The sequence below is a fragment of the Apium graveolens genome, chromosome 5 (genome assembly GCF_009905375.1).
Source record: "Apium graveolens cultivar Ventura chromosome 5, ASM990537v1, whole genome shotgun sequence".
Classification (NCBI taxonomy): domain Eukaryota; kingdom Viridiplantae; phylum Streptophyta; class Magnoliopsida; order Apiales; family Apiaceae; genus Apium; species Apium graveolens.
The window spans coordinates 113,182,731-113,204,760 of record NC_133651.1 but is presented as its reverse complement, the minus strand read 5'-3'; positions in this window follow the sequence as shown (position 1 = coordinate 113,204,760).

Below are 22,030 nucleotides of genomic sequence, written 5' to 3'. Positions count from 1 at the left end.
TTTTCCACACCTGCATCACCAAAAACCGCAGCTGGAAGACGAGTGACCACTTTTATATTATTGATCCCAACATTACCATCACCACCACCAGCTATTCCATCAGCATCCATGCCCAGGACTTGCTCTTGAGCACCCTCCAAATCATTGACTGCTTGCTCAGGATCTTCAACTTCCTCCTGCAACAAAGCCGGCTCAATCTCCCCTTGACTCACCGCTCAGAATCTCTATTCCGTGCTACCCAACCCCATATCCAAGTACCACAACTCCTCAATCCTGCCGAAATCTTCTTCAATTATAACCATTTGCTTCCAATGATGAGCCCCATACTGAGCAAGATAAGAAGCTAATAAATTAGTCTCCTTGTCCAACACCCTCAGTTCACACTTATAGTTCTTATCAGCCTTACGCTGATTAAGCTGCCATAGAACATGAGCATACTGAGGTTTCCCTCCCACCACTATAGAATTATAGAGATCCCAATAGGTATCAACATGGTCCGTCTCCAATATCACTCTCTTCTAGCCCTTGTAAAAAGCCTCCTTCAACCCTCCAATAGTGCATGCAACTCACTTTCCAACTGATCCTCAAAACCCAAAGACCCAGCTGTCATTTGCAGTATGACTCCACCCCCATCTCTGAACACCGCCCCTATCCCTGTGTGATTCCCATTAGGTAGTGCTTCCTGAGAATAATAACTGTGCATAATGCACTTGACAACCCATTTGCTAGGCATAACTCATAAGCCATCTACCATTGACATTAACGTTTCCTTCTTCCATTGAAAGAGACTGAGAAAACTTAACAAACTAACTCTCTGATTTATGAAAATGAAAAGCCTAAATCTGAAAATAATAAGGCAGCAAACTAAACACTGATATTTATATTACTAATGATAAGACTCTTTAAATGCAGTCACAAACCCCTAAACACACTATCCACCCCCCCACACAAATATTTGAACTCGCAAGAAGAATCTGGAAGCTTTTCCACTTGCCAAAGTTATCATAATGATCCTATGAATAATAATTACTCTAAAACTCTTAAAAAATTGAACTAATGAATTATTAAACTCCTAATCTTTAGATAAAACCCCACTAAAAAAATTATATCTCGAATTTGCATACATGCAAAATAATTCAAGAGGCACTTAACTCTAATTTCTTTAAACGAGTTCCCCTCCTTGCATTCGAATCTGCCACTACATTCCATTCCCTCCTAATGTGTTTTAGCTGCACCGATAAGAACTTACCATTCCAAAACTTTTCTTGAATAGTAGCCAAATTAGTGTGCTTAACCAATATCTCATTATTTGAAAAGATTAGAATCTGCATATGCTTCCAACAGCTGCCTTTGAGAATTTCAAGCAAAGTCTCCAATGCAAGGTACTCAACTTCAGGGACTTAAGTTGTTGTTGAAGGACTAGCAAACTGGATTAAAACTTTCCACTTAATTGAATAAATAACTCCTCCTAATCCAGCTAACCATTTTCCTTTCGAATCACACCTTAAACTACCATCAATGCAAGAAACAATCTCAAATTTATCACAATGAATTATGTTCCACCAAACATCTTTTGCACTTGCTGTGATAACCCCAACTGGATTAATACCCCACCACTTGGCTCTCTGCTAACTTATTATCCCATTTGCTAAGCTCCACTCTAAAGCTCTACTATGAACCAAAAAACACAATTGATTAAATTTCAAGAAACTGTTATTAAAAAGACACTTGTTTCTGCATAGCTAGATAGTCCAAATTGTAGATACTAAAACAGTGATCCACATTTTCTTAATAACACCTTGAGAAAATAAAGACATGGAGTTCCACATAGAGTCCAAATTAACTACACTCACATTTAGAGTTAAGCCTCACCGGTCAATAACAAAAGTCCATATTTTACATGACAGCTCACACTTCCAAAATAGATGTACCATTGACTCCTCCTCATTTTTACAAAGCAAACAGTTCTTGGAGCCATCAAAATTATTGATTCTATCAGTTATCCACACTTTGGTTGGCACTATCCCAGATTGAACTTTCCATAAAACAATTTAACTGACTCAGGTACCTTGCATTTTCAGATAACTTCCCAAAAATTATTAGAATATGAATCTTCCTTCACGAGTAACTCATAAGTTGCTTTACAAGAATACTTCTCACCTATTGGAGCCCATAACAACACATCTTTATTACTACTCAAGTGTAAAGAGTCCAACACCTTTTCTAACTCCAAAACCTCATCTAATTCCCAGCTTTTCAACTTTCTGTTCCAGAAGACTTCCCCTTTTCTATCATAGCAATCCCATAGAACCTTAAAAACTCTAATTTCCTTATGCTTCAAATTAGAAATCTTATAGAGCCTACTAAACTGCTCCATTAATACCTTTTTTTTGTACCATATGTCCCCCCATAATAGAGCAGATTCCCTATCACGGGCCTCCCATCTCAAACTACCAGGATTTAAATGACCAGACTTAGCTAGTTCACCCACTGCTTTGAACACATCTTGTACTAAATAAGAACTAGACCTATAACTGCTGCTAAAACCTTCCAGCTCCTTCCACCTATTAAGATCATACTTTTCCCTGAGCCAAACATTCAACTAGCATCCCTATCAGACTGCCACCTAAACCATCATTTATAGAGGAGTATTAGATTTCTGTGCTGTAGCAAACTAATACCTAAGCCACCTACCTTTTTGGGGTTGCAGACCAAATTCCAAGCTTTTAGATGCATCTTCCTTCCCAAGCTCTTATCATCCTTCAAATCATTACCCCAGAAAAAATCCCTTCTTATTTTTTCTAACTGATTACAAACACCAGCAGACACTTTGTGCAGAGAAAACCAATAAATTGGCAAACTATCTAAAGTAGACTTAATCAGTGATAGCCTTCCAGCCTGATTCAAACTGTCCCTCTTCCAACTGGCCAACTTATTCTTGAATTTGTCAATCAAAGGTTTCCAAAAAATAAATTTCCTGGGACTTAAGCCAATTTGACTACCTAAGTAATTTAGAGGCCAAAGTCCAACCTTACAACCGAGCTTACCAGCAAACAAGTCCATCTCCTCGCTAGATACATGACAAGCAAATAACTTGCTTTTCTGAAAGTTGATCTTCAATCCATAAAGTATCTGAAAATATTGTAATACCCTTTTAATACCAGATACTGACTTCATATTTCCATTTAAGAAAACAATTGTGTTATCAGCAAACTGTAAATGAGTCACATTCTTTCCTTCTTTTCCAAAAACCAAACCTTCAAACAACCCTAAGTTACAAGCTTTATGTAACATTTTACTCAATACTTTCCCAGCCAAATTGAATAACATTGGAGACAAAGGATCCCCTTGTCTAAGTCCATTTGAAATACTGAACTTCTTTGTAGGACTACCATTCACCAACACTGAAATCCTAATTGATCTGAACAAATTCATCATCCACTTATTCCACTTTTCACCCTACCCTAAACTTATCATAGCATCCAAAAGAAAATTCTAGTTGACAATGTCAAAAGCTTTCTCAAAGTCTAATTTTAGTATTAAGCCTCTATTCTTTAAAGAATGAATAGAATGATGGACCTCATTCATCAGCATGATACTATGTGCAGCTTGTCTCCCTTTTACAAATCCATACTGATTCCCATCTATTAACTTATCATATATTCTACTAAGCCCCTGAGCCAACACCTTTGTTAACAGTTTGGTCACACTGTTAATTAAACTGATTGGTCTAAAATCCTTAAGCAACATGGGGACCTTAATTTTAGGAACCAGTGAAATGAATGATGAGTTACAACCCTGAGGCTATATACTTAATTCGGCAAAGGTGTTGAATTCTTCAAGAATCTTATCCTTAAGATATACCCAAAATTCCTTAATGTATTTCATATCTATCCCATCTGCACCTAGGGCCTTATCATTACTAAAAAATTTGAGAGCAAATTCTATTTCTTCCATACTGAAATCTTGCTCTAACTGATCCACTTCTTCCCCTTCAATCTTGAGCTTAGTAAGGAGCCCAATTGACAAACCTCCATTGTTCCTTTATTATATATGCTTTTAAAGTACTCAAAAAAGATGTTAGTGATGTCCTTAGGATCGCTCACCAACTTATCCTTCAATATAATTTTCTCAATTCTATTCCTACACTTTCTTTTACAAATAACTCTGTGGTAAAATTTAGAATTTTTATCCCCTTACAAATTTCATTGAATAATGTTAAAGTATATAAATACATTAATATATAGAATTTACTTTTTGCTAATGCACATGATAATACTCTTGACATCCAATAATTCCTGAAGAACATTTATTCGAAGTCACCAACACTTCAAGTATGTATTGTGCTCGACTTTATAATATATTTTTTTCACTATATTTAATATAAAATAACAAACCTAAATAATTAAATTTGAATATTAAATAATATACTTTATAATTATATATATAGGTAAAATGAATATCTAAAACTAATCGTCCCATTGCATTATGAGTTTTTCCTAAACAAAAAGCTATAATCCAAAATTATAAAACAAAATAAATAATCAACATAAAATGAAAAATTTAACAAAACAAAAAGCAACAAAACTATAATAACATGTAAAATAAAGTTTAAAATTCAAGTGATAATGAAAAACCTAACTAACCATTTGTTCTATTTTTTTTTTAAAATAACACTTATGATATATAAAACTATATACTTCCTTTTAATTGTCATACTTGTGTCTTGCTAAACTTACATCATGATATCTTTTTCTTCCTCATTCTCATTTTGGTTAATGTTATTAACATCTAGAATATATATTGAGTATATATTGTGTTATGCATTATTATAATATATATTTTGATTACATTCTATAAAAAATAACAAATTTACAAAAATTTAAATATAGAATAACATACCTTATAATTAAATAGTATAAAATGAACCTTTATTGTTCGTCCTTAAACAAAACGTTGCAGTCAAGAATCATAAAACTGATCACATAATTAACATAAGCTAAAGTCTTAACAATAAAGATAGCGACAAAATTAAAACATCATGTAAAATAAGTCTAAAACAAACCTCTAATTTTAAAAGCATTCATCGTTCTTCTATAGATAAAATATTGCACTTTATAATCATAAAATCGATCAGACAATTAATAAAAACACTAAGGCTTTATAAAAGAAATAGCGACAAAATTATAATAACGTGCAAAATAAAGCTGAAAATTTGTACTTTTGCGTCCCATCTAATTCTTTACATGGGCAGGGGTTCGGCATGCCAATTTAAGACTATTAAAAAAATAGTTACGTAATTTTTTTAAAAATTATTCTTGTTCTAAATAACAATATTTTATGCTCAAATTCTTATTATATAAAAAATTAAAAATAAATTATGAAACTATATTGTATAGAGAAAAAAACTATAAAAAAATAATGGGATAGAGGGAGTAACGAGAAACCTAACTGATTATTTGTTATTTGTTTTTGAAGTCAAACAATTGAAAAGTATGTGTATATAAAATGACTTACTTCCCTTTTTTATATTACCTAATTTTTTATTTAAAACTTTTCTCGATTAAATTTTAAGTTATTCGTAATCTAAGATTTACCTTTTGATTAATAATTTTTAACTTTTGGGAGAATACTAAGACAGTATGTCAAAAAAAATTGCTAGAACATTTTTAGAAAGCAATTAAGATTTTTTAACAGAAAATTAAGTTCGTAATTTTGACTTCAAAAAAAGTTCAGAAAATATGAATATATTGATTAATTTACCTTAAGGAGAAATTTTAGGATAATAATAAGATGATAATTGCGTAAAAAATGACAATGTAATCAAAATATTTTAGATGACTTAAGAAGAAAGTAAAGAAAGTTTAAGAGAATATAAGGGATTAAAATAATCTCTTGCTATTATTTATCTTAAAAATTACAAAAATCTTAATGAAAAAAGTTATAGGAATTTTACGAGAATATTACGAACGATGATAATATATTTAGAAGTTAATAAGTTAATTATAATTTTTGATATTCATTAATTCAAAGGAAAATTAGAAAAAACAAAGTTGGAAACTTAAGTTGTAATAAAAACCTAGATGACTATTTGTTCTTTGTTTTTTAAATCAAATGATTGGCAATTATGTATATATAAGATTATTTACATTTGTAATATCCTGTAATTTTTAAAATTATAATAATAATGAAATAATAATAATAAAAGAATTAAAATTTGACAAAATTAGTAATTAAATTGAATTAGACTAATGGATCCATTATTGATAACTCCTGGTGGCGGGGCTGCTCCTTCGACGTCGTGCCTCGATCCTTCGCTGCTGTAGAGGTGTAGCTGTGGTGGGGCTCCTATAAAAATAACAATGGAATGGGAGTTTGGGTACCGCGGCGCCTCCAGTGTGAGAGTAAGAACTCGTTTTTTGGGAAGATGAAGATAGATAGGAATGCAATGTGGCTGTGTGTATATGAGTGTGAGAGAGTGATTAACCCCAAAACCTTATTTTTTTGGGCTATTTATAGACCAAGGATAGGGTTTTGGGGTTGGTACCTTTGAATCGTAGCCATTGGCTCTAGGAGCGGAGGACACCTGACTGGAGTGGATGCTTTACACGTGTCAGTGCGGGACTGGCTGGGGAATGTTCTGAGAATCCTCTGACACGTGCCCTGATTATTCCCATGATTGATGGATGACAGTTGTCCCTGTCATGTGCTTAGGCAAGTGCCTCACGTGCTGGGATTTCCCAAGATTGGGTTTGCGGGATTAGGCCAGTTAGGACTAGTAGTGTGCGGGACTAGACTGAGTTAAGAGTCCGGGTCTAGTCCTTGTAGGAGCTACATGTACTATCATGTACCCCCCACTCCCTTATGCAGATTTTCTGGATGGGGGTGTAAGGTTGGTGGTTGTCTTTAGAAGAATTTGAGCTTTTTTCCCCCCAGTCCGGATTGCGTTGAGTTCAGCCAATCAGGACTAAGGTTGGTTGTCTTTAGATCAATTTGAGCTTTTCTTGCCCCCCATTCCGGATTGCCTTGAGTTCAGCCAATCAGGACTAAGGTTGGTTGTCTTTAGAAGAATTTGAGCTTTTCTTGCCCCCCAGTCCCGATTGCGTTGAATTCAGCCAATCAGGACTAAGGTTGGTTGTCTTTAGATCAATTTGAGCTTTTCTAGCCCCCAGTCTGGATTGTCTTGAGTTCATCCAATCAGGACTAAGGTTGGTTGTCTTTAGATCAATTTGAGCTTTTCTTGCCCCCTAGTTCGGATTGCCTTGAGTTCAGCCAATCAGGACTAAGGTTGGTTGTCTTCAGAAGCATTTGAACTTTTCTTGCCCCCAGTCCGGATTGCATTGAGTTCAGCCAATCAGGACTAAGGTTGGTTGTCTTTAGATCAATTTGAGCTTTTCTTACTCCCAGTCCGGATTGCCTTGAGTTCAGCCAATGAGGACTAAGGTTGGTTGTCTTTAGATCAACTTGAGCTTTTCTTGCCACTCAGTCTGGATTGCGTTGAGTTCATCCAATCAAGACTAAGGTTGGTTGTCTTTAGAAGAATTTGAGATTTTCTTGCCCCCAGTCCGGATTGTGTTGAGTTCAGCCAATCAGGACTAAGGTTGGTTGTCTTTAGATCAATTTGAGCTTTTCTTCCCCCCGTTCTGGATTACCTTGAGTTCAGCCAATCAGGACTAAGGTTGGTTGTCTTTAGAAGAATTTGAGATTTTCTTACCCCCAGTCCAAATTGCGTTGAATTCAGCCAATCAGGACTAAGGTTGGTTGTCTTTAGATCAATTTGATATTTTCTTGCCCCCAGTCCGGATTACCTTGAGTTTAGCCAATCAGGACTAAGGTTGCTTGTCTTTAGATCAATTTAAGCTTTTCTTGCTTCCTTGTCCGAATTGCGCTGAGGTGAGTGGTCCAGACTTGGAAGGTGAAACGGTTTTGGGATTTTCCCCCCAATGATTTGAATTGTTACAGTTTTTCCTTTTCAAAAGACGTGCAGTAATAATTATCCCTATTAATCACCGTGTGTATATATATATATAGTTGTGTGTAAATTCATCTTGGATGGGCGGCTGAGATTGTTCCACGTGGCCTGGCCCCCTGGGTATTCATATCGCCTATAAAAAGGATACCCCTTCTCATTCTTTTATTTTTTTACCTCTCTTCAATTCTTATTTCGGTTTCTTCTTCTTGTTTTCTGTATTTATCTTTGCTGCTATCGCCGGTTGTTATAGGAGTTCTCGGAGATTTGAGTTTGTTGCTCGGTCGTCCTCAACCTCCCCTTATTTTCTGCTCTTGTAAGATCCCTCTTCCTTTCTTTTGCTTTTTTCCTTGTATTTGTTTCTAGATTCTGTTGTTTGCTTTGATTTCTCTTTTTAGTTGGTTTCGCATGTTCTTGTGTTCATAGGTGTGACTGTGTTCGTATGTATGTATGTATATGTTTTGTGGTCATGTTTTGGTGTTTGATTTTGGATAATCATGTTTCTGGAATTAGGGTTTTTTGGTTGAGTCCGGACTTGGACGTTTAGTCCGGACTGATAGTTTAGTGTCGGTATATCTTTGAGTTTGTTGTATTTTGAGTCCGTACTATTGTGGGTTGTGTTTATCGGTGTAGTTTTAGTCCGGATTTCTTGATTTGGAATTATAGTGTTTTGTGGGGATGATAGTATTGTGTAACTAATTTCTCATCTCCAGACTAGATGTTTATGACTTTAATAAAATTGGACATAGGTTAGTCCGGACCATTATAGGATGCAAGATAAAAATTTGTAGGGATTTAGACTAACCTTTGTCATTTATTTTAGATATATGGTCCGGGCTAAAATTCATGCCAAGGCTTACATCATCTATTATCCGGGGCCGTCGGACTCCGATTTAGATTCATCTAGTGACTCCGAGCGCATTGAGATGGGGAAGAAGGCATCTACTTCAGATGCTAATGTTATCACTAAACTGATTGTAGGAAAGATTTCCGCTAGGAAGGTTCCCTGCACTCCGGAGGGGTTATGGGTTGATGTCCCGAATTATTTTATCACCAGGAGTGAAGAAATAGAAAATAGCTGGTATTTTAGGAGTATTCGGTCTGGCTATGCAAGGCAGCCTCACGCAGGTCCGGGGCCATATGATCAAGATGAGTTCGATAGGAGGTTCCCTGGGAGCATTATTGTAAGGAGCCGTACGAGTTAGAGGATGAGTATGCTGCTCTGGACCACGCGACTCAAGACCCTTCAATCCGGGCTGCTTTCCAACTTGATCCCCGGATTGAGTGGAGGTGGCCCGAGCCCGGGGAGAGGATATACCATAGACCGTCCGACGGGTTCGTTCCGATGTGGCTGGAGCATCTGCGGGGATGGAATCCATACTGGCACTTCTTTCTGAAATATCTCTGTAAGTATGAGTATCAGTTGTCACCAATGCAGATAACCCCCAACAGAATAAAGTGGATGACTTGGTTTATTTTCTGCTATAATCAATTTAAGGTGTAGCCCACGTTTAAGTTGTGGCATCACATGTTTAGCTTGGTTAAGTCTAGTCAGATGCCTCTGTACGAACTTCGGTTTTGGGCTGCACAATGTGGTTATGGTTCTTCGTATAGGCCTGTTATCCAACAGTCGTACCTAAAGCATTGGAATGGGGAGATTATTATGATGAGAGGGTTGGATTTGAAGTATATCCCTCATATCGCCCATGAGGGAGTCCGGACCCGGTTCCCTCGAGCTACTCTCCGGGAAGATGCAATCCGAATGGTTTTTACTTTTTGTGAATGCTTGGGTATTCAGCTCACCTGAGATACATTCATAATGTATAAGACTATGCATAGGCTGGGCTGTAAGTTATTTATTTCTAGTCTCGACTACTTTTTGTTTATAAACTGTTTGTTAGTTATTCCTCTTTATAGTGTACTTGTGCTGATTTTTTTTTTGCTTTGTGTTCTGGCAGGTTTGCCTCATTACAATCCGGATATGTCCTCCTCGGCTTATAGTGATTCTTTGAAGGGTTTGGGAAGTGCCTTCAAATTTCCAAAAAAGCTTCTGTTACTGGTGGATCCGGATCCAACGTTGCTCCAGAGGAGGGTTCTCAAAGTAATGCTATTTCTAGACCAGAGTCCGAGGAACAACAGAGGGGTCCGGAGAAGGATGTTGAAGTTGAAGTTGGTGATGAGTTTGAGAACCCAGAAGAGTTTGAGCCTCTTGGGGAGGTTCCTGAGATTGAGGTCACTCGGAGGAGGAAGAGGCTCCGGAGTGTTGGTTCTAAGCCTCCCCGGAGTGGAAAAGTTGATGTTGGTGTTGAGTCCGGAGTGGACAAGGGTAAGGGCGTGGTGGAAGAACATCCGGAGATATCCAGTCAGGGGCTTGAATTGAAAGTTGCACATTTCATGGCTGATATTCCCTCGGCCTCCGACTAGAAGGAGATGAATGCCTCCGGGTTCGATTCCACGATGAAGGAATGTACTCGTCTCTGGGGCCAGGTATGCAATGCTCTTTTGCTTTCTCTGTTTCTTCTATCTTTGCCTTGTAAATTTTTCTGATGTTTGTAAATTTTTTCTCTATAGCTTGGTGGGTATATGGGCGGGGCTGCTTCTCTTGCATACAATAAATTGAAGATCTCCCGGACCACAATTGCTGACAAGAATATAGAGATCGGGCAATTAAGGGATCAAATCATTGTTAAGGATACATCTCTTTCAAGACTGAATAAGCATCTCACCCAGGTTACAAGCCGGGCTGAGAATGCTGAAAAGGAAGCTACGAATTTAAAGTCTGATTTAGCTGAGCTCTGGAAGCAGCTTTCTTTTATGAGGCCAGAGGCAGAAGTCATCGAAGCGTATAAGAAGTCCGAGGAGTACGACAGGGCGATTGCGAATGCTGGTGCTCCGGAAATTGCTCGCTGCTGGGTTGTCGCGGAGAGGCATATTAAGATGAATCCGGAGGCAGACTGGGAGAGTTTTGTTGAAGAATTTATCAAGGAGAAACAACATATCAAGGCCGGGCTTGGGGAGCCGGAGCCTTTTGATGGTTCTTGTCCTAGCTTCCTTTCACCATCTGCTCCGGACTCTTAGATTTTTATCTGAATTGTGACTTGCTGTGGGTTAAAACTTTTAATGATTTGTGATTGTAATATTTGTACATATCTCCGGGCTATTTTAGTACGGTTAACTTTTAAATGCTTGCTTTTGTTTGCTGTTATTCTGCTTTGCTATTGTAGTTTATTCTTGCCTTAGAATTTTTTCTAAGTTAATGTTGTTTGCTCTAGTCCAGACTCGTATTTGGTCCGGACTAGTAGGTGCTTATTTTTACTTAAAAAATTAAGTCTAAGTAAATAAGTTTGATCTAGTCCAAACTTATATTATGTCGGACTGGCGATTGCTTCTTAGAAAATTAATTATAAGTAAATATGGCTGCTCTAGTCCTGACTAATGTTTTGTCCGAACTAGTGATGGCCTTTTATTTAGAAAATTAATTTTAAGTAAATATGGCTGCTCTAGTCCTGACTAATGTTTGGTCCGGACTAGTGATGGTTTTTTTTTACTTAGAAAATTAGTTCCAAGTAAATATTGTTTCTCTAGTCCTGACTAATATTTTGTCCGGACTAGTGGTGGTTTTTTTACTTAGAAAATTAATTCTACGTAAATATGGTTGCTCTAGTCCTGACTATTATCTTGTCTGGACTAGTGATGGCTTTTTTACTTAGAAAATTAATTCTAAGTAAATATGGTGCTCTAGTCCTGACTAATATTTTGTCTGGACTAGTGATGACTTTTTTACTTAGAAAATTAATTCTAATATGGTTGCTCTAGTCCTGGCTATTATTTTATCCGGACTAGTAATGGTTTTTTTACTTGGAAAATTAATTCTAAGTAAATATGATTGCTCTAGTCCTGACTAATATTTTGTCCGGACTAGTGATGTCTTTTTTACTTAGAAAATTTATTTTAAGTAAATATGGTTGCTCTAGTCCTGACTAATATTTTTTCCGGACTAGTGATGACTTTTTTAATTAGAAAATTAATTCTAAGTAAATATGGTTGCTATTGTCCAGACTCATGGTTGGTCCGGACTAGTGGATAGTTTTAATAAATGTCAAGAGAGTAATGTTTTTCATTAATCCAGAGTTTCATTCATACAAAACATAAGGAAAAACAAATTGGTTGCTTGCCATATCGGCTACAGGATTTTGGTTGCTTTGTTTGCTTTTTTCCTATTGGTAGAACTTCCTTAGCCTGAGTCAGTGCCAGGTATTGGGGATTTCTAAGCCGTCCATGTTCAGGAGTTTGTAGGTTCATGGCCTTAGGATTTCTTTGATCTTGTATGGTCCTTCCCATTTGGGCATTAGCTTTCCAGTGTTTGTAGGATCTGATGTTTTGGTATCTCGAAGAACTAAGTCTCCTAGTTGGAAGTTTTTTACTCTGGACTTCTTACTGAAGTGCTCCCTTGTCTTCTCCTTGTATCTTTCCATCTTTTCTACAGCTTGGTCTCGGACCTCATCAATTAGCTCCATATTTATTCTGAGTCCTTCTTCGTTGGTTTCTTCATCAAAGTTTATTGCTCTGTGAGAAGGAGATCCCACCTCAATAGGAAGCATTGCTTCTGTGCAATAAGCTAGTTTGAATGGAGTCTCTCTGGTGCTTGTCCTGGGGCTTATCCTGTAGGACCATAGTATGTTTGGCAGTTCTTCTGGCCATTTTCTCTTGCTCTCTTTGAGTCTCTTTTCGATACCCCGGAGCAGGATTCTATTGGTGACTTCTACTTGCCCATTTCCTTGGGGATATGCTACTAATGATTTTTTGTGCTTGATCCCACACTCCTGAAGGTAGGAGTCGAATTCTGATTCGATGAACTTTGGTCCATTATTTGATACTAGGACTCGTGGAATCCCGAACCTCATCAAAATGTTGTCCATAAACTTTATGCAGTCTTGCTGGTTAATGGTCCTCATTGCTTTCGCTTCAACCCATTTGGTCATGTAATCAATTGAGACTAACAAGTACCCGAGGTCTCCTTTGGCCCAGGGAAAGGGTCCCATAATGTCAATATCACATACAACAAATGGGATTGATGATAGGACTGAAGAAGGTAGGACTGGGTTGATCCGGGACACGTTGCTAAAGAGCTGGCATTCCCTGTATTTTTTCACGAACTCTATTACATCCTGATGAATAGTTGGCCAGTATTAGCCTTGTCTTATGATCTTATGAGCTAGGGCCTTTGTGGACATGTGATCTCCGCATATCCCTTCATGTACTTCCGTCAAACAGTATTTTGCTTCTTCTGGGCCAACGCATTTTAGGATAGGAGATGATAAAGTCCTGCAGTAGAGTAGTCCTTCTTCGAGGAAGAACTTGGCTGCTTTTGCTTTCAGTCTTTGGGCTTTTCCTTTGTCTTCTTGGAGCTCCCCTTTCTCTAAGTAGTTGATGAAGGGACTCATCCAGTTCTGGTTGCTTTCGATCTCCAAGACTTCTCCGGAATCAATAGATGGTTTGTGGAGTTCTTCAAAGTAAACTGAGAAGTCCAGGTCTGATGAGTTTCAGACTAACTTGGATAGAATATCCGCTTCTTCATTTTCTTCTTGGCATATTTGAAGGACTTGATGTTTTGGTATTAAGGCTAGGTAACTTTGAACAAGTGTTTGATACTTTTCCAGAATGGGGTCCTTAGCTATGTACTCTCCATTTGTTTGCCTGACCACTATTTGGGAGTCGCTGTAGATTTTTATGTCCTGGATTCTGGGTCCTGGAGAGTTTAGTCCTGCAATCAATGCCTCATATTACGCATGGTTGTTTGTTGTCGGGAAACCGAAAGATATAGTTATTTGAATGTTGAATCCCTCAGGACTTTTTAGTATAAGTCCGGCTCCCGACCTCTCACTTGTTGAAGAACCATCTACTTTCAAGATCCAGGCATCCGGATTTGCATCTTGGTTTGTCTCCGGATCTATGTTCATTGGTTCCGGATCTTCTTTTAGGAAGTTGCATTCAATTATGAAATCTGCAAGTGCTTGAGCTTTAATGGTTGTTCTGGGAATGAAGCTTAAATTGAATCAGCTTAACTCCACATCCTAATTGACTAGCCTTCCCGATATATCTGGCTTGTGAATTATCTTTCTAAGAGGTTGATTTGTGACCACTCTAATTTCTCTTCCTTGGAAGTAGTGTCTGAGTTTTCTTGAAGTTGTTACTAAGGCGAAGGCAAACTTCTCCAGTCTTGGGTATCTAGTTTCCGAATCTTTAAGAACTTGGCTTACATAGTAAATTGGTTGCTGTTTACCATTTTCTTCCCTGATTAGGGCAGCTCCTACTACTTATGCTCCCGCTGATAAGTATAAGTAGAGAGGCTCTCCTGGTTGAGCTTTAGTTAGGACTGGTGGCTGAGAGAGGTAGGACTTGATTTCCTCAAATGCCTTTTGGCACTCCGGACTCCAGTTTACCTCTTTCTTGTTACTTGCTCCCTTGAGTAAATCGAAGAATGGTAAGCACCTCTCTGCTAGTTTGGAGACAAATCTCCTGAGTGCTGCTAGGGAACCTGCTAGCTTCTGCACATCTTTCTGGGTCCGGGGAGCCCTCATCTCCTGGATTGATTTTATCTTCTCCAGATTAGCTTCTATTCCTCGATTGCTGATCATGAATCCTAAGAACTTGCCTGCTCCTACTCCGAAGGTACATTTCTCTGGAATCAGCTTAAGTTGATTCTTCCTCTGGTTGTCAAAGCACTCCTTCAGGTTTTCTATGTGTCCTGATATAGTTGTTGATTTGGAAATCATGTCGTCGACATAGCACTCTAAGTTCCTCCCGATTTGAGACTTGAATATCTTGTTCATGGCTCTTTGGCAAGTGGATCCTGCGCTTGTGAGGCCGAATAGTAACATCACATAAGCATAGACCGCTCTGTGAGTTATGAATGCTGTCTTAGGTATGTCTTTCGGGTTCATCTTAATCTGGTTGTACCCGGAGAAGGCGTCTATGAAACTTAGCATGATGTGTTTGGAAGTGGCATCTATTAATTGATCGATATTGGGGAGAGGGTATGGGTCCTTCGTGCATGCATCATTCAGATCAGTGTAGTCTACACACATTCTTCATTTGCCGTTGGACTTCTTCACCATAACAACATTAGCTAGCCACTCCGGATATTTGATTTCTCTGATGATTCCTGCTTTGAGTAACTTTTCCACTTCTTCGTCTATGGCTTTTTGCCTCTCCGGGGTGAAATTTCTTCTCTTCTGTGTGACTGGTTTTCTGTTGGGGTTGACATCCAAGCCGTGCATTGCTATGGACTCATGTATTCCGGGCATGTCTCTTGGACTTCAGGAAAAAACATCTTTGTACTCACGGAGCAAGGACACTAGCCTTTCTTTGAAGGACTCTTCGAATTGTGACCCAACTTTTACCTTCCTGTTATGACTGCTTTCATCAATCCGGACTTATTCTATTTCAACTGCAGCTTCGATTTTTGCTTGTTGTTTGTTTGAAACCATTTGATGAATTCGGGCTTCGGAGTTCTTCTTCAGGTAGAAGTTCATTTGTTCTGATTCTTTTGCTTTGGTTGCTTGCATGGTAGGACTAGCTTGGTCTAGGACCTGATTTGCCTTGTCGACTACCATTACCTGGTTGATTGCCGGTCCTTGCGGACTTGGCATGTTTGCTCCTTGGTTCAGACTTATTTCAATGAGTTGTACTTCTTTTGTTATTTCTTCCCTTGGCCAGGGTCGGTGCTTCTTGATGCTTTGCTGTTTACGAAGGACTGTGGCCTTCCTTTTGTTGTCCTAGTGGGTTTCTGCCATGACTAACCCCTGGATATAGCATGTTTCAGCAACTCCATAATCTCCTTTTATCTCCCTGACTCCTGTCGCGGTTGGGAACTTGATTTTGAGATGGGAGATTGAAGTTATCGCTTGCATCATGTTTAGAACTGACCTGCCGATGATTTCATTGTATGATGAAGGAGTGTTGATGACATAGAACTTTATGACATGAGTTACTTGGTTAGGAGCAGTTCCGAAAATGACAGGTAGATACAAAGTCCCTTGGATTGGGACTAAGTTGTGTCCAAACCCATAGAGTGGACACACTCATATACACACATCACACACAGTCACCCTGCATTCATTTATATCTTCATCTTCCCCAAAAGCAAGTTCTTACTCTCTCGCCGGAGGCGCCGCGGGACCCAAACCCCCCTTCCGGTGTTGTTTTGTAGGAGTCCCACAACAGCTACACCTCCATAGTGACGAAGGATCTAGGCACGGCGTCGAAGGATCAGACCTTCCACCAGGAGTTATCAATTATATATCTAATTTTACTCTTATTAACTGAATGTTATATTCGATTGTTTTTCAGGGTTGATTAATTTTTCAAGTGATTGATATACCTTAAGGTATGCTCTTTATTCTTCATCATATTGTGTTGACTGCTATTTATTTCATGTTTTTTGTAGTCATTTACTATTTCTTTGATGTGTTATATGATGATCAAAATTTTGAGGCATTTTTGTGTGTTTATTCTGAATAATATTTTCTAAAATTGATCTGTAGGCTGATTAAATTATATTCATATTATTATTATAGTGATTTATCTTGTTGTGACCAAGAGAAATATAATAGAGTGTTGTTGATTTGACTAGCTATAAAATAAGACGTAATTTTAGTTGTCTTCGTATTTGAATGGTGGTGATTATCTTTATCAAGTTCATCCAAAAAGTAGTAAATATTTCTGTTCTTATTGTAGTGATTATCAGAGTTTTTAATTTAATAATTGGTATGGATAAAAAACTAAGGTTATTATTTACTGTAATTATTACTAAGGTTCGGGAGCTCAAAGCCTTTAATGGTTGCTCTCGTGTTTCGTAGCTTAACTCTGCCTTTACGAGATGCCTACGTATCTTTGTGAATTAGAGAATCAAGCCAAAAATGTAGTTCTGATTGAGGGGTAGATCCCTTTATATAGATGTTGAGAGTCCTTGAATTAGACTAGGGATAGGAGACTTGTTGATCAAGTTCTCAGACTTTGGATAGACTTTGAAGTCCTAGAATAGAGGAATCAGATTCCTAATTGGTGTAGGTGCCCTCGGGGCTATCTTTTATAGATTTATATCACTGATTGGACTCCTTTAATGAGCTGTTAATCTCCCTTATTTATTAATTATGAAATTAATAAATAATCAGAGTTTCGGGCCTCGTTAATCGGGCTTCGTTACTGGACCATACCAGGTCTAATTAATTCAACATTAACTATATTTCTAAACTAATTTTAGGCCCATATCATTTGCCCCCCAACTTCTGGGAAACCGTAAAAGGTTTCGCAGAAGTTAAGTTTGTTTGTTCCCTTACAGGGTATCGTTTTTGCGTAAAGTGTGGAGCGACCAACACATTTACAACGATTTACTTTGCACGCGGCTTCAAGGCTATTATAGAACATTTCTATTATTTTCCTCACCTTATTACTTCTTTTTAGAAATTTTCTGGTATTTTTCAGGAATTTTTCCCTTAATTCTGGGATTTATCCGATTTTTCAGGAATTTTCCCTTAATTCCGAGGATTTTTTCCTTAATTTTTTCAAGAATTTTTAACAAAAATAATTTTTGGAAATTATTTTTTAATTTTCCTAATTTTCTGGGATTTTTTGCTTATTTTCCCTATTTATTGGGAATTTTTTAGCAATTTTCCCTATTTTAACCCATTTTTCTAATTAATTAAATAATCAGAAAAATAGAACTTTTGTTGCTCAATACATCCTAGGCGTTGTTGATCCACGCCTAGGAGACAGTTTCCTAACAACGTCTAGGAAACTTAAGTCCTGGGCGTTGTTGGAGGCTGATGCTTCCTGGGCGTTGTTGATCCACGCCTAGGAGCCACACTTATAACAACGTCTAGGAGCAATGCCCCCTGGGCGTTGTTGAAGGCTAATGCTTCCTGGGCGTTATTGATCCACACCTACGAGCCACACTTCTAACAACGGCTAGGAACAATGCACCCTAGGCGTTGTTGAAGGCTGATGCTTCCTGGGCGTTGTTGATCCACGCCTAGGAGCCACACTTCTAACAACGGCTAGGAACAATGCACCCTGGGCGTTGTTGAAGGCTGATGCTTCCTGAGCGTTGTTGATCCACGCCTAGGAGCCACACTTCTAACAATGGCTAGGAACAATGCACCCTGGGCGTTGTTGGAGGCCAATGCTTCCTGGGCGTTGTTGATCCACGCCTAGGAGCCATACTTCTAACAACGGCTAGGAATAATGCACCCTGGGCATTGTTGAAGGTGAATGCTTCCTGGGCGTTGTTTATCTACGCCTAAGAGCCACACTTCTAATGACGGCTAGGAACAATGCACCCTGGGCGTTGTTGAAGGTCAATGCTTCCTGGGCGTTGTTGATCCACGCCTAGGAGCCACACTTCTAACAACGGCTAGGAACAATGCACCCTGGGCGTTGTTGAAGGCCTATCTGTTCATAGATCCTAGGCGTTGTGCACCCACGCCTAGGAGACATGTTTGGTACCACACCTAGGAATCATGCACTCTGGGCGTGGTTGAGGCTTTTCGAGCCTTGATTTATTCAATGAACTTTTGTTTTTGATTTAAAACATTATAGATCTTTTCAAAATTCAAATCTTATGGGCTTCCCGCCTTTATTAGGCCCATTTCTTTAGGCCCAGATACATTTGTGCTTCCTCAGGCTCTTCTATATAAGGGGTGGAGTGTGAGTTCATTTCTCACACTTCACTTTCACAAAATTTCTTCACCTCTACTCTGCAATTATTCTCTCAAGAATCGCCACCTCAAAGCGATTTCCGGCTTTCTACACCACCGCTTTCTGGGCTTATTTTGAAGATTCCGTTTGAATCTTCATCTTCTTCACTTACCTTCAAGAGCTTCCTGGGTTTCTGTCTTCATCCATGGCGGATTCCGATTCATCTCACTCCCATGTTCCCCAAGCTGTTGCCCGTCCATCTAGGGCCAACCGAGGTAAAAAATCTCTTGTACATTCCTCAGTTATTTCTCTTAGGAATCTTTTAACCGAATTTGGGCAAGCCTTCCCTAACATGTTACACTTAGATTTGGTCCAGAACAAGTAGGTACCATAGCTCTCCTTTTTGGCATTTCTCACCCTTATAGGGCCGAGGCTCCAGGCCCAAATGATAGGGCCTGCTACCCAAAGCCTGGGGCCATTCGGGTCTATAAGGAAACCTTCTATGCTGGTTTTCACCTTCCTCCTCATCCTTTCGTTTTTCGCCTTTTGGCTGAGGCCCGAGTCTGTCCGACCCAACTCACACCCAATTCTTGGCATTTTATTCACTGTTATATGGCCCAATCTCGTAAACACGGTTTTTAGCCTAATGTTTGTGTCTTTCATTATTTATTTAAATTTGTAAATGCTTTCGAGGACCAAGGATGGGTCAAAATAGTTCATAGATCCTTGGCCCGCTCCTGCTTTATTTCTGGCACCAACCCTGACTCGTATCCAACATGGAAGAGCGAGTGGTTTTATGTGTTTCTAGATTCCGAGGAGGGTTAGGACCATTTTTTCAGGCCCAACTTCTTAAAAAGTATAGACGGGTCTTTAAGAGACCTAAAATTGGGGATAGATGAGGATGCGGCCATCAAGGCCATCACAGCTGATAACTTGCATCATTGCGCTCTCATCCTTTCAGAGGGTAATTTACAAGGTTTAGGTCTAAGTGACCTTGGTCCCGAGGGTATTTCTTTCCCCTTTTTGTTCCATTTTCTTAATTCCTTATTTGTCCTTCTTCTTACGTGCCTGTATCTTTCTGCAGCTAGGGCAGCTTTGGACACGATCTTCAAGAAGCGGGAGGCCCGTGCTTCCAAGGGCTCTGCTGTTGAGATCCACCGTGACAAGCGGGTTAGGATTGGTGACAGCCCTTCAGTCATGGTTCAAGAGGCCGTCCCTACCTTTTTATCCCAGAGGCCTCTTAGCCTTGATGAGGATACCTCTCCTTTCACCGTCACTTGGGGCCTTCAGAGGAGGGACACAGTGGTAGGGAGTTCCGAGGCTGCCGCTGTTTGGTCTGAGAGTGTGATTATACCTCATGACAGGGCTGAGATAGTAGAGTCTTCTGATGACCTACAGATTGAGCGTCTGGGTGCTCAGGCCGTGGCTTCTGTAAGCCTCTTCCTCGTCTCCTTTTTTGATTGTTTTTCAATTCTTTCATACTTACTTACTGTATTTGGATATGCTCGTGTAGATGAATACCTATCTCCAGGCTGCCCTTCACAATTTGAAGGATGTGAGGACTAGCCTAACCATTGCTGAGAGAGATAGGGACAGGTACCTCAAGGCTTCCGAGGCCAACTTCACTCGTTTCCGTGAGGTAGAGAATGAGCTGGCGGATGAAAATGAGAAAGTTCGTAAGATGGAGATGGATGCTCAGAGGGCCTGGGCTGAGGTGATAGCTGAGTATAAGGCATCTCAGGACTTTCAGGATGTCCTAAATGCTGAGTACGATGCTAACTTCCCGGAGACCTTTTCTAGCTGTTGGGAGCAGATAGTGGAGGAGATTGGGAAGAAGATTTTGGAGGTGACTCTCACCGCCTATCTAGTCCCTGTTATTCCTGGGAAAGAGCCTCTTCTTGATGATATTCCTCTTTCTCCTACTCTTACATTCTTCTGCTGAGGTCGCAGCTGTTTCTCCTCGAGATGCTGATCCTACGCCCGTTCCTTCATCTACTGCTGCCGATGAGGGAAACATTGATGATGACTTTTTCAAGGATCTTTGAGTAGTTTGTTTTTCTTATTTGGCCCATCGTGGCTTTCTATGTATTGACTTAGTCGTATTCGGAACTTATTACCCTTCGGGGTTTATTATGTTATTTTAAGTTATTTGTTTGCTTTTCTACTATCCTTTTCAAGTACTTGTACTGTTAGTTTGCTAGCCTTTTAAAAGCTATCCCCTATTTTCCCCGTACTTGTACTAAAATAGATAAGCAAACTTAATCATATATAGTATGCACCAAATAGTTCTATAATAAGATGAACTAAAATTGTAAAACAAGTTTATGGCAACTCTTGAGATTCATCCCTTACACCACTCCTAATAATCCTAAAAAATAAAGCTAAAACATGTAAATCCTAAGCAATCAAAGCTTCAAGGTGCTTTTCAACCTACTTGTCACCTTGACAAGTGAGAATCATGTTTAATGGCTTCACATATAGTAAACCTTCAGGTTTTGTGCATGCCAAGTTCTCGGGACTTCAACACCATCCATAGTCTCCAGCTTGTAGGTTCCTCTACCTTGTACACTCTTGACCTTATATGGCCCTTCCCAATTTGGGGCAAGTTTCCCTTTCTGCCCTACACCAGAAGCTTCCACCTTCCTCAAGACTAGGTCATCCTGTTTGAAGAACCTTTCTTTAACCCTTAGGTTGTAGTAGAATGAAGCCTTTTTCTGATACTCCACTATTTTCGCATGTGCCTCGTCTCGCACTTCATCAATTAGATCCAAGGCTAGTCTTTGCCCTTCCTCATTCTCCTCAGCATTGAAAGCTTGAACCCTGGGAGAAGAATGTGATATCTCTACGGGAACAACTGCTTCTGCCCCATATGCTAACATGAAGGGATTTGCTCCAGTCGTGACTCTACAAGTAGTCCTATAGGCCCATAGTATCGGGAGTATTTCATCTACCCAGTTATTTCTTGACTTCTCAATCCTCTTCTTTAGTCCATCCAGGATTATTCGGTTTGCCACTTCCGCTTGCCCATTGGCTTGCGGGTGGGCCACAGATGTGAATCGTAACTCGATTTCATTTTTCTCACAATACTTCTTGAATTCCTCGTTGTTGAACTGTGTTCCATTGTCAGTGACTAGGATGCGGGGAATTCCATACCGGCTGTTAGAGCGAAAACACACGCTAATATTCACGCAAGTATACGCGTTCGCAAGTAATATAGAATACTTTCTAGTTCGTTCCCACAGAGACTCAGACTAATTTATTGTCTAATTAAACTCACTCACCAATGTATGATTACTTCTCAATGTTAAGACACTAACACTTAGAATTGTTGACTAAATATTAACTACAATTATCTACTTAATT